Source organism: Heptranchias perlo, chromosome 18 (genome assembly GCF_035084215.1).
Source record: "Heptranchias perlo isolate sHepPer1 chromosome 18, sHepPer1.hap1, whole genome shotgun sequence".
NCBI lineage: Eukaryota > Metazoa > Chordata > Chondrichthyes > Hexanchiformes > Hexanchidae > Heptranchias > Heptranchias perlo.
Genome location: NC_090342.1, coordinates 21,807,959 through 21,822,915, shown reverse-complemented (window position 1 = coordinate 21,822,915; position 14,957 = coordinate 21,807,959). Strand labels below are relative to the sequence as shown.

The 14,957-nt window shown below is 42.4% G+C and overlaps 1 long non-coding RNA gene across 3 annotated transcripts in view; it reads right to left on the bottom strand.

Moving 5' to 3' along the window:
* The window catches only part of LOC137334661 (uncharacterized), a 119,759-nt gene extending 105,335 nt beyond the window's left edge, over positions 1–14,424 (bottom strand). For all 3 annotated transcript variants that reach the window (XR_010966201.1, XR_010966199.1, XR_010966200.1), the window contains exons 1-3: positions 14,237–14,424; positions 11,854–12,006; positions 8,474–8,577 (exon numbers count right to left, since the gene is read on the bottom strand). This is a non-coding gene — a long non-coding RNA (uncharacterized lncRNA). The remainder of the gene's footprint in view (positions 1–8,473; positions 8,578–11,853; positions 12,007–14,236) is intronic.
* Positions 14,425–14,957: the final 533 nt, after the last annotated feature.

Here is a 14,957-nt window from a genome sequence, read left to right as displayed (position 1 = left end):
GGGAGCAAAGGAAAGTGGTCGACAGTTGTTCTTGTGACTGGAAGGCTGTTTCCATTGGGGTTCTGCAGGGCTTAGTACTAGGTCCGTTGCTTTTTGTGGCATGTACCAATGATTTAGACTTAAATGTAGGGGGCATGATTAAGAAGTTTGCAGATGATACAAAAATTGGCCATGTGTTTGATAGTGAGGAAGAAAACTGTAGATTGCAGGAAAATATCAATGGACTGGTCAGGTAGGCGGAAAAGTGGCAAACAGAATTCAATCCGGAAAAGTGTGAGTTAATGCATTCGGGGAGAGCAAACAAGGAAAGGGAATAGACAATAAATGGTAGGATACTGAGAAGATTAGAGGAACAGCGGGACTTTAGAGTACATGTCCACGGATCCCTGAAGGTAGCAGGACAGGTAGATAAGGTGGTTAAAAAGGCATATGGGATACTTCCTTTTATTAGCTGAGGCGCAGAATATAAGAGCAGGGAGATTACGCTAGAACTGTATAAAACACTAGTTAAGCCACAGCTAGAGTACTGTGTAAAGTTCTGGTCACCACATTACAGGAATGATGTGATTGTATTAGATAGGGTACAGAGGAGATTTACGAGGACTAGAGAATTTTAGCTTTGAGGAAAGATTGGATAGGCTTGGGTTGTTTTCTTTCGAACAGAGGAGGCTGAGGGGAGATTTAATTGAGATGTATAAAATTATGAGGGTCCTAGATAGAGTGGATAAGAAAGACCTATTTCCCTTAGCAGAGAGGTCAATAACCAGGGGGCATAGATTTAAAGTAATTGGTGGAAGGATTAGAGGGGAGTTGAGGAGATTTTTTTTCACCCAGAGGGTGGTGGGAGTCTGGAACTCACTGCCTGAAAGGGTGGTAGAGGGAGAAACCCTCATCCAATTTAAAAAATACTTGGATATACACTTGAAGTGCCATAACCTACAAGGCTTTGGACCAAGTGCTGGAAAGTGGGATTAGTCTGGATAGCTCTTTTTCGGCTGGCACAGACATGATGGGCCGAATGGCCTCCTTCTGTGCCATAAATTTCTATGATTCTGTGATTTCTGTGATTCTATTGCTGAGGTACTAAATCAGTTCTTTGCATCTGTCTGTACCAATGAAGAAGATGCTGCCAAAGTCACAGTAAAAGAGGAGGTAGTTAAGATACTGCATGGGCTAAAAATTGATAATGAGGTGGTACTAGAAAGGCTGGCTGTACTTAAAGTAGATAAGTCACCTGGTCCAGATGGGATGCATCCTAGGTTGTCGAGGGAAGTAAGGGTGGAAATTGCAGGGGTGCTGGCCATAATCCTCCAATCCTCCTTAGATATGGGGGTGGTGCCAGAGAACTGGAAATTGCAAATATTGTATCCTTGTTCAAAAAAGGGTGAAAGGATAAACCCGACAACTACAAGCCAGTCAGTTTAACCTCAGTGGTGGGGAAGCTTTTGGAAACGATAATCCGGGACAAAATTAATAGTCACTTGGACAAGTGTGGATTAATAAAGGAAAGCCAGCATGGATTTGTTGAAGGCAAATCACGTTTAACTAACTTGATTGAGTTTTTTGATGAGGTAACAGAGAGGGTTGATGAGGGCAATGTGGTTGATGTGGTGTATATGGACTTTCAAAAGGCGTTTGATAAAGTGCCACATAATAGGCTTGTCAGCAAAATTGAAGCCCTTGGAATAAAAGGGGCAATGGCAGCATGGATACGAAATTGGCTGAGTGACAGGAAACAGAGAGTAGTGATCAACGGTTGTTTTTCGGACTGGAGGAAGGTATACAGTGGTGTTCCCCAGGGATCGGTACTAGGACCACTGCTTTTTTTGATATATATTAATGACTTGGACTTGGGTGTACAGGCACAATTTCAAAATTTGCAGATGACACAAAACTTGGAAGTATAATAAACAGTGAGGAGGATAGTAACAGACTTCAAAGGACATAGACAGGCTGGTGGAATGGGCACATGGCAGATGAAATTTAATGCAGAGAAGTGCAAAGTAATACATTTTGGCAGGAAGAATGAGGAGAGGCAATTTAAGCTAATTGGTACAATTCTAAAGGGGGTGCAGGAACAGAGAGACCTGGGGTTTATGTACAAAAGTCTTTGAAGGTGGCAGGACAGGTTGAGAAAGCAGTTCAAAAAGAATACAGGATCCTGGGCTTTATAAATAGAGGCATTGAGTACAAAAGCAAGGAAGTTATGTTGAACCTTAATAAAACATTGATTCAGCCACAACTGGAGGATTGTGTCCAATTCTGGGCACCACACTTTAGGAAGGATGTGAGAGAGGGTGCAGAAAAGATTTACTAGAATGGTTCCAGGGATGAGGGACTTCAGTTACGTGGATAGACTGGAGAAGCTGGGGTTGTTCTCCTTACAGCAGAGAAGGTTGAGAGGAGATTTGATAGAAATGTTCAATATCATGAAGGGTTTAGATAAAGGAAATAAAGAGAAGCTGTTGCCATTGGCAGAAGGGTTGAGAACCAGAGGACAGATTTAAGATGATAGGCAAAACAACCAAAGGCGACATGAGGAAAAACTTTTTTACGCAGCGAGTAGTTTTGATCTGGAATGCACTGCTTGAAAGGGTGGTGGAAGCAGATTCAATCATGGCTTTCAAAGAGGAATTGGATAAATACTTGAAGGGAAAAAAATTTACAGGGCTACGGGGAAAGAGCGGGGGAATGGGACGAACTGGATTGCTCTTACAAGGAGCCTGCACGGGCTCAATGGGCCGAATAGCCTCCTTCTGTGCTGTAAACATTCTATGATTCTATAGTGTGAACATTGCACTAGGCAGCTCACTGTGTGAATGTGAACTTTTATTGAATAGCTAAAATATGCAAAGCACAATTACCAGAAGTAAATGGCCGTGCAAGTGCAATCAATAGTAACCCTCGTATTATATTGCTTACCCACATTTTGCAGCTTTGAAACTACTTCTGATGACTATGCGCTTGCAGAAGTGCATTTTACTGCAACTTTTAAAGGTGCATTGTGCTGGACTCATGCCACTGGCCAAACACGCTGATAATTCCTAGGGCAGGAAGGACTCCCCACCAATGTACCCCTAAATTAATGCACTTGCATCACAGAAGCGTAAGCCTCCTTACTGCATCACATATCCATCAGAAAACCTGGGGCAAATGCAAAGCTGGCACACAGGGTTCCCACTACAGTTTTCCGCTCCCAGAGAATTGCAGTAAAATTTCAGCACTCTGATTGATCCGTGGGAATCACAGATCCCATGCTTCAGTTACTCTTCTAGAAATTTGATTACTCTGTGGAAACCACGAGACCAATGCCTGCAATTAGCTGCTTACAGCATTGCCAAGTCGGCCAGAGAGCAACAACCATTAATGATCACTGATCTGTATGGTACAGTGAGGGAAGCAGAAACTTGTGGAAAGAGGAAGAAAAAGAATTAGTGACAGAGAAATACAGAGACAACAATGAAAAAGTATTCAAGAAGTTTACAGAAAGTGAGAGAAAGGGGAGACAGAAAAAGTGGAAAACAGAAAGACAGAGGGAAACGGAAAGGATTATAGAAACAATCTGAGCGACAGATAAAAGAAGATACATGCATTTTGTTTTATTTAGTTGGTGAACAGCATCACTGAAGATCAACTAGCAATTTAAAATAACGATTCATGCAAATAAAATATTTATATAATACACAGAAATTTCTCAATACATGAAAGTGTTGCAGCAATTGTTCAACATTATGTAGACTGAGTTTACATAATGAATGAAAAGAAATCTATAGTAGAGTAGTCCAAAATCAACTCCCATAATAACGTGACAATAGAATTTGTATCTAAAAAAGTTGATATAACTTTAAAAAGTGCCACAAAAGCAATATTTTTACCACTACAATAAAGAATCAAAAAAGATTTTAGTTATGAATTTCCTTAGGGCTCAGGGTACAATTCTGGGATAAAGTTTATTTTTATTTGTTCAAGGGATATGGGCGACGCTGGCAAGGCCAGCATTTTATTGTCCATCCCTAATTGCCCTTGAGAAGGTGGTGGTGCTGAGCCGCCTTCTTGAACCGCTGCAGTCCGTGTGGTGAAGGTTCTCCCAAGTGCTGTTAGGAAGGGAGTTCCAGGATTTTGACCCAGCGACGATGGAGGAACGGCGATATATTTCCAAGTCAGGATGGTGTGTGACTTGGAGGGGAACGTGCAGGTGTTGTTGTTCCCATGTGCCCACTGCCATTGTCTTTCTAGGTGGTAGAGGTCGTAGGTTTGGAGGTGCTGTCGAAGAAGCCTTGGCGAGTTGCTGCAGTGCATCCTGTGGATGGTACACACTGCAGCCACAGTGCGCCGGTGGTGGAGGGACTGAATGTTTAGGGTGGTGGATGGGGTGCCAATCAAGCGGGCTGCTTTGTCCTGGATGGTGTCGAGCTTCTTGAGTGTTGTTGGAGCTGCACTCATCCAGGCAAGTGGAGAGTATTCCATCACACTCCTGACTTGTGCCTTGTAGATGGTGGAAAGGCTTTGGGGAGACAGGAGGTGAGTCACTCGCCACAGAATACCCAGCCTCTGACCTGGTCTTGTAGCCACAGTGGCTGGTCCAGTTAAGTTTCTGGTCAATGGTGACCCCCAGGATGTTGATGGTGGGGGATTCGGTGATGATATTGCCATTGAATGTCATGGGGAGGTGGTTAGATTCTCTCTTGATGGAGATGGTCATTGCCTGGCACTTGTCTGGCACGAATGTTACTTGCCACTTATCAGCTCAAGTCTGGATGTTGTCCAGGTCTTGCTGCATGTGGGCACGGACTGCTTCATTATCTGAGGGGTTGCGAATGGAACTAAGCACCGTGCAATCATCAGCGAACATCCCCATGTCTGACCTTATGATGGAGGGAAGGTCATTGATGAAGCAGCTGAAGATGGTCGGGCCGAGGACACTGCCCTGAGGAACTCCTGCAGCAATGTCCTGGAGCTGAGATGATTGGCCTCCAACAACCACTACCATCTTCCTTTTGTGCTAGGTATGACTCCAGCCACTGGAGAGTTTTCCCCCTGATTCCCATTGACTTCAATTTTACTAGGGCTCCTAGGTGCCACACTCGGTCAAATGCTGCCTTGATGTCAAGGGCAGTTACTCTCACCTCACCTCTGGAATTCAGCTCTTTTGTCCATGTTTGGACCAAGGCTGTAATGAGGTCTGGAGCTGAATGGTCCTGGCGGAACCCAAACTGAGCATCGGTAAGCAGGTTATTGGTGAGTAATTGCTGCTTGATAGCACTGTCGCCGACACCTTCCATCAGTTTGTTGATGATTGAGAGTAGGCTGATGGGGCGGTAATTGGCCGGATTGGATTTGTCCTGCTTTTTGTGGACAGGACATACCTGGGCAATTTTCCACTTTGTCGGATAGATGCCAGTGTTGTAGCTGTACTGGATCAGTTTGGCTAGAGGCTCAACTAATTCTGGAGCACAAGTCTTCAGCACTACAGCCAGGATGTTGTCGGGGCCCATTGCCTTTGTTGTATCCAGTTCACTCAGCCGTTTCTTGATATCACGTGGAGTGAATCGAATTGGCTGAAGACTGGCTTCTGTGATGGTGGGGATATCGGGAGGAGGCTGAGATGGATCATCCACTTGGCACTTCTGGCTGAAGATGGTTGCAAACGCTTCAGCCTTGTCTTTTGCACTCACGTGCTGGACTCTGCCATCATTGAGGATGGGGATGTTTTATAGAGCCTCCTCCTCCTGTTAGTTGTTTAATTGTCCACCACCATTCACGACTGGATGTGGCAAGACTGCAGAGTTTTGATCTGATCCATTGGTTGTGGAATTGCTTAGCTCTGTCTATAGCATGTTGCTTCCGCTGTTTAGCATGCATGTAGTCCTGTGTTGCAGCTTCACCAGGTTGGCACCTCATTTTTAGGTACGCCTGGTGCTGCTCCTGGCATGCTCTTCTACACTCCTCATTGAACCAGGGTTGATCCCCTGGCTTGTTGGTAATGGTAGAGTGAGGAAAATGCCGGGCCATGAGGTTACAGATTGTGCTGGAATACAATTCTGCTGCTGCCGATGGCTCACAGCACCTCATGGATGCCCAGTTTTGAGCTGCTAGATCTGTTCTGAATCTATCCCATTTAGCACGGTGGTAGTGCCACACAACACGTGTGGATGGAGGAGATCCAATGGGGATAGGAAATCTGGTGGGACCTGGAAACACCGGGCTTGATTTTAACTCCCATGTGGGACTGCGGCCGAGTGAGCATCCGGCCCGTCCGGAAGTGATAGCGGGAAGGCTCAGTTGATTTTTACAGCGGGGTCTCATTAGCATCCTGCTTGTTGACTTCCTGGCCAAAAGGGCCAGGAAGTCAGCAGTACGCTGCTTCCCGGCCGCTAAAATCGGGTATTAGGAGGCCACCACCAGGGACCCAGGGGAACGGTGCCCGGCACAAGGTAAGAGGGGAATCCCAGTCGGGGATGAGGATCCCTGGGGAAGGGGAGAGCCATGGTTTCCTTCGGGTGCAGGGAGGAGCACTCCTGTTCCTTCTGGCCCACAAAAAAACTTAAAAAAACACTTACCTTGCTGTGTCTCTTCTGGCCCTGGCTGCTGTTCCTGGCAGATTTGACCTGGCGGGGAAATCACCACTGCACCTCTGTTCAGGCCTCAGGTTAAAATAGTATATTGGGCCCTGATGACATAATTGAAACCCGATCTGCATATATAAAGAGGACCCTGCCAGTTTGGAGCGTGTGTCCTAGCCGTCTGCAATTTTAAAATTTCAGCTGGCCAGATCGGGGCAGGAAAGAGTGGATTAGGGTCCATTTTAACTGTCCTCCCGCCTGGTTTCTGCCAGGTAGATCAAGTTAAAGTCGACCCCACTGGGTCTCCATCCCGTAGAGTGAGCAAAGGGAAGTTGTGCCCGCCTGTAGATGGCTGACATGTCAAAGGAGGTGGGGCCAGTGGGGTGACATAACTCACCAGATATCCCACGGTTCTTGCCTTCTTTGTGGCAAGCAGCCTGGAAGAGCAAGTTATTGGTGTCCAGGTCTGTGGATGAGCAGATGTGGAGCCTACAGGGGTTGCCAGGATGGGTTTAGGACCTGAAAGACCACCGAAGATATCTGGAGCACAATTTTTAATTGCCCATCTTAGTAAGGGGGCCAATTAACAGTTGTCATTGACCTGTGAAGCCAGGCCCGCCTGCTGCTCATCAACGTTGCTTCACAGCACTGCTCTTTCCTCATTCCCCCACCCCCCTCTAGTGGCACCCAAGATACGCCCATTCTGGTACAGCTGTTTGATGGAATATTTAAAATTAGGTGACTCCTTCCCAGATACACCGGCGGGGTCAAGAGCAGAGTTCACTGGTGCAGTAGGATTTCTGCCCTTCCACATCTACGACAGCGGAGTGTATCCAAGGAATTCTGGCCCCTTTCTCTATCAAAAAAGGTCTATTTATTCACACATTAACCCCTAAAAATTGAGAATATGTTTGAAACCATAGCAAGTATGGACATTAGCTTTCAAATACTGAAGCTGTGGCAAATAAATTACCTTGTAAAGTTGAAGATGGATTTTTTGCAAGGTTTGATTCATGTACTGAGTGTATGTCTGCAAGGGTTTTCACTGCAGTGAGACTCAAGGGGGCACTATTATAAAAGAAGAGTGTGTTTATCGCTCTAAGAAAATGCTTCCTGTGGGTGGGTGCACTGTGTGCCAGTCTCAATTATCAGTAAAGTTATGCAAGATCATTGGGTGCAAGAACATATGATTGCTCGGTGGCTGTATTTCTGCAGCCTGTTAACATTCTGAGTAAGCAAATCCAACCAGATAGCAACAATCGTTTTTTTTAGCAGATTGATGCAAGCTTTTGTTCGAAGCATTGTTGTTTCCAAAATAACCAGCAGGAAATAGCACTGACATGATGCAGCAACACCAACAACTTGTCTTAACTTGCTGCTGAGTGCAGAACAACCCACAAAGCACAAAATTAGACTTCAGCTACAACCACTGCAGTTGTAACGGATAAGAGGTCACTTCATTAAACCTGTGCTAAACAGACAAATAGTTCTGCAACAATAATTACTTTTTCATAATTACTTTTCAGTTTGTTTAACAATCTCTTATTTTTTTCAGTATGGTGACTATGTAGCATTCACACTTACGAATGGTGTTGAATCTCCTTAAAGCTATGCATGAAGTTCTGACATTGTGTGGCTTTTATTCATGTGCTGAATTGAAACTTCTTTGATCCAATCATACTTTGGAAACAAAAAATCAAAGTGATTTCTGACAAATAAGCTTAATAGTGTCTGCCTAATTCTTGTGTTTATGTAAAAATTATTGTCATAAAAATATAGCAACCAAATTATGCTGGCAAAATATTCATAACATTCAATGTTAATATGTGATTTCATATTTTTTTTAAAATGCCATACAGAATACCAGTTTTTGATGTATGCATGCTTTAATATTCCTAAATTGTCAGTACCTGGTCAGTGCAGTCTCTTTGGGAGCGCTGTTGGAATCCTTGGAATTTTCAAAATGCTATGGGGAGCAGAGATGCCGGGGATGTTCTAGTTAATGTCTAGTTTCCTGGAGGTAAAAGATACAGATCAAAGACTCACTCCAGCATAAGACCAGTAGTGTTAAGTAGTGTATAGTACTCCTATTCCATGGGTAGTTGCAAATTGGAACATTTCAAATTTTCAGTGCAGTGCTATTTGCAACTAATGGTAAATATATTATAAAGTTGCCCTTTAATGAACTGGAGTAGATTTCAGTTAACTTGCAATGGGAATGCAAGTTGTTAGTCATTGATTAACTTTCCTAAAATGGTATCCACTCACTTATTTTCCAAACACTCAAATAATTACGATAAGAGCTTCAGCTGTTTCAGCTCCACTCTTTGAAATTCCTTTCCTAAACCCTCCACCTTACAACTTCTTTTCCTGGCTTTAAAAGCTTCCTCAAAACCTATCTCTTCAACCATCTCTCCTAATTCTTGTGCTCATTTCTCCTTTGTGAATCATCTTGGGATCACTACTAAGTGCAATTTGTTAGTTATTTGAGAATCCCTAGAAGGTAGCAATGGGCACATCTTTTTTAATGTTGTTCAAGTCCCATCCCCACTCCAGTACTGTCATTATTGGTAGAAAAAAATGCTCTATTTGGCCGACTGCTTTTGGCACTCTTGATCTGATATCACTGATACTCGGCAGATTCCATTTCAGGTACAACTGTGATGAAAGCGGAATCATTCTGGATTCAGTTGCACAGTGAGGCCTTATAAACAAGGCATTACTGATATACTGATATTGGCATCATTCTAATATGAAGCACAGGCATGATGAGTTTGCTTACTGGTATAGTCATGGCATCGGGGGGAAGTCGGCAGAAATTGTACACTGTCAGGTTTCCCCAGGAGGGGGATACATTGCTCCATGAACATAGTAAAGTAAATATGATTGCCTGGAGTTTCCGCTTTGGGCGAAAATTGCGCCAAAAAATTGCACTAGCACATTTTACGTTGAGTTTCCGCTAAAATGCATTAACATAATCACAAACGTAAAATCTGCCATGAATCAGCTTAATTCGGCAGTTTAACATAGTTTCTTTATTATTTTTGCAATCAAAAACATTCATTGATGCATTTAAGAGATATAGTTAAGAGTGCAGTTTTATTAATACAGCTGAAAATGGGTTTATCACTAAAAATAAGCATTTTTAATAAAGGTGTCCAGTCTTCTGCTTGTGAATAACCTGATTTAAGCTCACTGAAAAAGACTAAAAAAAAACTATACTGAAGCATTTCCTACTTTCATTGCTGTACACTAGTCAGTTTCTTAGTAAATGTATATCTTTTACTATTTAAAAATGTTTAAACCATGTCTATTAGTGCCTTTGCGCCTAAGGAAACTAGCTTTAAAACCCTCCTCGAATAGCTGCAGGCTGGTGCAATCAGCAGAAACTCACCATCCTCGTTATTTCGAGCAGGGGCGTGGCCAGCTTTGTGGGCGGGGCTAGTTTCAGCGATTTTTTTTTTTTCGCCAGCACTAAAGATTGCAGAAACTCAAATTACGTGGGAGCAAATTACGCCTGACATAATTCAAACTTCCGCGATGTTTTGCGCTGATTCGGCCAGCACAATCTAACGGAAATGCTGGGCTGATGTATTTGATCTAAGTTTGACTTATAAACATGACCTCATCGATTCACTGGAAATAGAGTGGCTGAGAGAAATATGATAATGTTCAAAACTGAGATTAAACATCTCCAATGCCCCATTTTATTAAATGATTCAGTTTTGAAATGCATATTACAATATAGGTATCAATTATCTAAAGGCTTACTAAAGTACAAAATGTAGTGAGTGAAGCTTTATGCTGTGGGGTGTTTATTGTAATGGAGGGAAATTATATCTGATCTGGTTTTTAGTTGCAGAATATTCTAATTAATTGCAGCACTGAGTTCTGATAGTTCAGGTAACCAACTAAGGGCTTCCTCTGTGTGATGGTTTGTGATGGAGGGTGAGCAAATAAAGCTTTCTTGAATGTGACAAGTATTTGTACTTAAGCTAAGAAGTGAGTTGTATTAACACTAACGTTACCAAGCGAGCTTATGACAAATTTGCCTACTGTATGCACTGAAGCCTTCCAACTATCCTCTCACTGGTGCCTAGAGTTTGAAGTGAGAGCAAGCAAATAGGAAGGGACTATGTTAGCTCATTTTAAAAAAAACAATAAACACGCTTTTGGTGGTGGCTGCTTGCTAGGTCGCATCTGTGCCTGGAAAACCTAAGTGGAGCAGGCCCGATGCCTGCTGTGCTCACAACTGTCCAATTTCCCTGATGGGTCTTAAAACAGTCGTTAGGCCCCTCATTAGCATATGCAAGGAACCTAATTCCTGTTTTAGGTGACCGCCCCTGATGCTTGGAAAATTGCCAATTTCGGGACGGACATTTTACAGGTATAACCTTGAAGTGCAGGACATTGGTCCCTGAAATTGGGCCTCATTGCATCCATTTTATGCCCGTAAAATGTGTTTTAATTTTTTTTAGACGCTTTTCTGTGAATTTCTAGTATTCGTAAATTTATTTTGAAGCATTTTAATGACTGTGCACATTACATAACTTTATTGTCTGCCATGTGCACAGTCATGGCTTCTTTCATAAACTTTCTGCAGGGAAACATTAAATACACCAATAACCACTAACTACACAACGGAAAAGCCTGTTAACTCAGGTTACAGCGTCACAGGAAACAACTGTCGGCTAATATATATATATAAAAAAAGTGTCTTGTCTGCAAATAACATGGTCTTTGACAGTTACTCATACAGGACAAATGCATATGTAAATTTTAACTCAGCTCATACCACATGTATGCACCAATAGAATAACTTGTTTGACTTCCTTAGCTGTGTAATCTAATGTTTGACTAGATCCAGAGTCCACACATGCAAATGAACAGAAAGTGCCCTGTGATATCCCACAGTGGAACACATAGCACTAAAACATAGTGCGCTGTCTCTGCTAAATAATTCTTTTTTTAAGGTTAGGATTTAATTATCCCATCCAATGTTTAGCAACACAAAAGCAAAAAAAGTCTGTATCAAAGTTCAAAAGTAATATTAAGTTGACAACCCTATTGAAAACTGTTTGTGTTTTAAATAAAACCCCCGTTCTGACAGGCAATGTAATGTATGTCAATATATTTACACAAACACAGTAGATATAAAAAATAAAACAGAATCAATGAGTTTTTAACACAGATGAACAACATCTTTCATGGATTTTAAATTTTAGTTAGAAATTCATTTCAGAGATATTGGTTAGAGATGGAGAGTTGCGCAGACATGACGAATACTTACTAAACCATGAGTAATGAAATCATGAATGTTTCTTTTCAACTTTTCCTAACTGATATGGAAGAAACTCCTTATCTGTTTCAGTAGCTGCCTTGGTAACATCAGATCTCATATGTGGTTACCCAAAATGATTTTCCGTTGCATGAAAGGTGTTTTCTGTGAAATTATAATACAATTAAAAAGCTCAGATCCAAGTTCAATGCATGATTTAAAGGGCATGAAAATAATAGGAAATGTGAGTGTTACATTAGTCAAAAGGGGTACACCGGAGATGTACCGCTGCCCATTAAATACCATTACTTGTTGGAAAGTAAGCAGTCTTCATTTTCAAATTGCGGTTAACAGATGAGTGACATATGCTAGCAAAATCTTTTAAATGAGAAATATAATATTTCAGTCCTCATTTTCTGAAATGTGGTGGGTGAATCATTATGTCATAAAGGATAATATATTATCTCAAGTACATATATAAAATATTTAAATTATAAAATAGACTGTGCTTTACAGCTAAAATCTTGTTTCCTGTTTTTGGATAGTATTTGTATTTCTCTGTACATTTGATCACTGTTCCCCAAATGCTCCCCGACTGAAACATGCTCCACCTGCCCCACTTCATTCCCCAGAACCAGATCCAGCACTGTTTCCTTCCTGGTCGGGCTGGAAGCACACTGTTCCAGAAAGTTCTCTTGAACACATTTCAGGAATTTCTCCCCTCTTTGCCCTTTACACTGTTACTGTCCCAGTCTATATTGGGATAATTGAAGTTCCCCATTATCACTACTCTATAGTTCTTGCATCTTTCTGTAATTTGCCTGCAAATTTTCTCCTCTATTTCCTTCCCACTAATTGGTGGCCAAGTAATGTAATAGTTCCTCTATTGTTCCTTAATTCTAACCAAATAGATTCTGCCTTTGACCCCTCAACTACATCATCCCTTTCCAGTGCTGTAGTAGTTTCTTTGATCAATACTGCCATCCCCCTCCTTTCCTTCCCTATCTTTCCTGAATACCTTGTAGCCAGGAATATTAAGTACCCAATCCTCCCCTTCTTTGAGCTAGGTCTCTGTTATAGCCACTATATCATAGTCCCATGTGGCCATTTGAGCCTGCAGCTCACCAACCCCATTTACCACGCTACGTGCATTTACGCATATGCACTCCAATCTCATAGATTGCCTCACATTTGCCTCCTGTCTGTTCCCTCCTATTTCTGAACTATTCTTTACCCTAGTGCTACTTGTCCCTCCCAGTCCTCTGTGCACCTTGTTTCTCCTCTCTAATGTTTCATCCTGGTTCCCAACCCCCTGCCAAATTAGTTTAAACCCTCCTCCACAGCACTAGTTAACCTCCCCGCGAGGACATTGGTCCCAGCTCTGTCGAGGTGCAACCCGTCCATCTTGAATAGATCCCTCCTGTCCCAGAACGGGTCCCAGTGCCCCAGGAATCTGAAGCCCTCCCTTCTGCACCATTGCCCCAGCCACGCATTAACCTGTCTTATCCTACTATTCCTATACTCACTAGTGGGTGGCACTGGAAGTAATGCAGTGATTATTACCTTTAAGGTCCTACTTTTTAACTTCCTCCTTAGCTCCTGAAACTCTGACTGCAGGACTTTGACCCTTTTGCTTCCTATGTCATTGGTTCTCACATGGACCACGACTTCTGGCTGTTCCCCTCCCCCCCCCCCCCCCCCCTCAAAATGCTCTGCACCCTCTCAGTGATGTCCTTTACCCTGGCACCAGGGAGGCAACACACCATGCGGGACTCACGTTGGCGGTTGCAGAAACGCCTGTCTATCCCTCTGACTAGCTAATCCCCTATAACAACTGCATTTCTTGTGCCCCCCTGTGCAGCCGAGTCTCCCATGGTGCCATGGATTTGCTCCTGACTGCACTCCCCCGAGGTGTCAACACCCTCACTGGTATTCAACACTGAATACTGGTTTGTGAGTGCCACGCTCCCAGGGGACTCCTGCACTCTGCCTGTTCCTCCTAGTCTGTCTGGTGGTCACCTACTCCCTCTCTGGCAGAACTCTCTGTAGCTGCAGGGTGAGTACCTCCTGAAATGTGCTATCCACGAAACTCTCAGCTTCCCATATGCACTGTAATGACACCAGTCACCCCTCAAGCTCAGGAACTCTGAGCTCGAGCAGTTGGCGGCACTTCCTGCACGTGATTTTCCAGGACACACAAAGTTCCCATATGACGCAGGATGTACAGGCCATGTTAGCTAACAATTACTTAAACTATTTGTTTAGCTTTAAGGCACTTTACTATTTATCTGACACTAAAGCACTAACCACTAAAAAGCACTAACTAACCACTAAAAAACACTAACCACTAAGAACAATAACCACTAAGATCACTAACCAATGAACAAAAACTTACTGATTTATCCTCAGCACTCCTCCTTGTCTTGTGACGTAATTTTTTGACTTTTTCTTGATTTTTTGATTCCTCGTGGGACTTCCTTTATGCTCTGCTCAGTCTTAGTCTATAGTTCTTTGGTTTAAATCACTAAGCACCTCCTTCCCCCTCTGCACCTAATTTCCACATTCACCAAAGTCCCAGTTTAAAGTCCTCAATCTGTTAGAAATTCACACTGTTAGAGGTTCACTCTCTGACTTTACCACTCTCTGTGCTCAAACTCTGTTACAATTAGACACTGAATAATTCAGCAGCATACTATGTTAAACTTTTAAGTTATTCATTAAGTTCAGCTGGGTTCACGAGTTGCACTTAGTAAACTTCAGTAGCAATAGCACTTATCTAGCAACACATTCATAATAAACAGAAACTACATTGAACTAAGTTTGCACATACACAAATAATAATTTTACACTTGTAAAATAGGTACAGTGGCAATGAATTTCTAAGCCTACATGTTTAGAAGAGCTACTTATTTAAAGAGGCTACTTTCAAAGTTGCCAACTCAACTATCACCTGCTTTTAATAAAACGTTTTTACTTTCTGTTATTTTCCATTTATTTTGAGATTCAGATAAGTATTTCCAGTCGCTGGTAAATATATTTTCATACATGCTGTAGCTTTTTTTGGCAAACATTTAACAACTTTTTTTATTATTTGTATATGTGCAATCTTAGCTCAA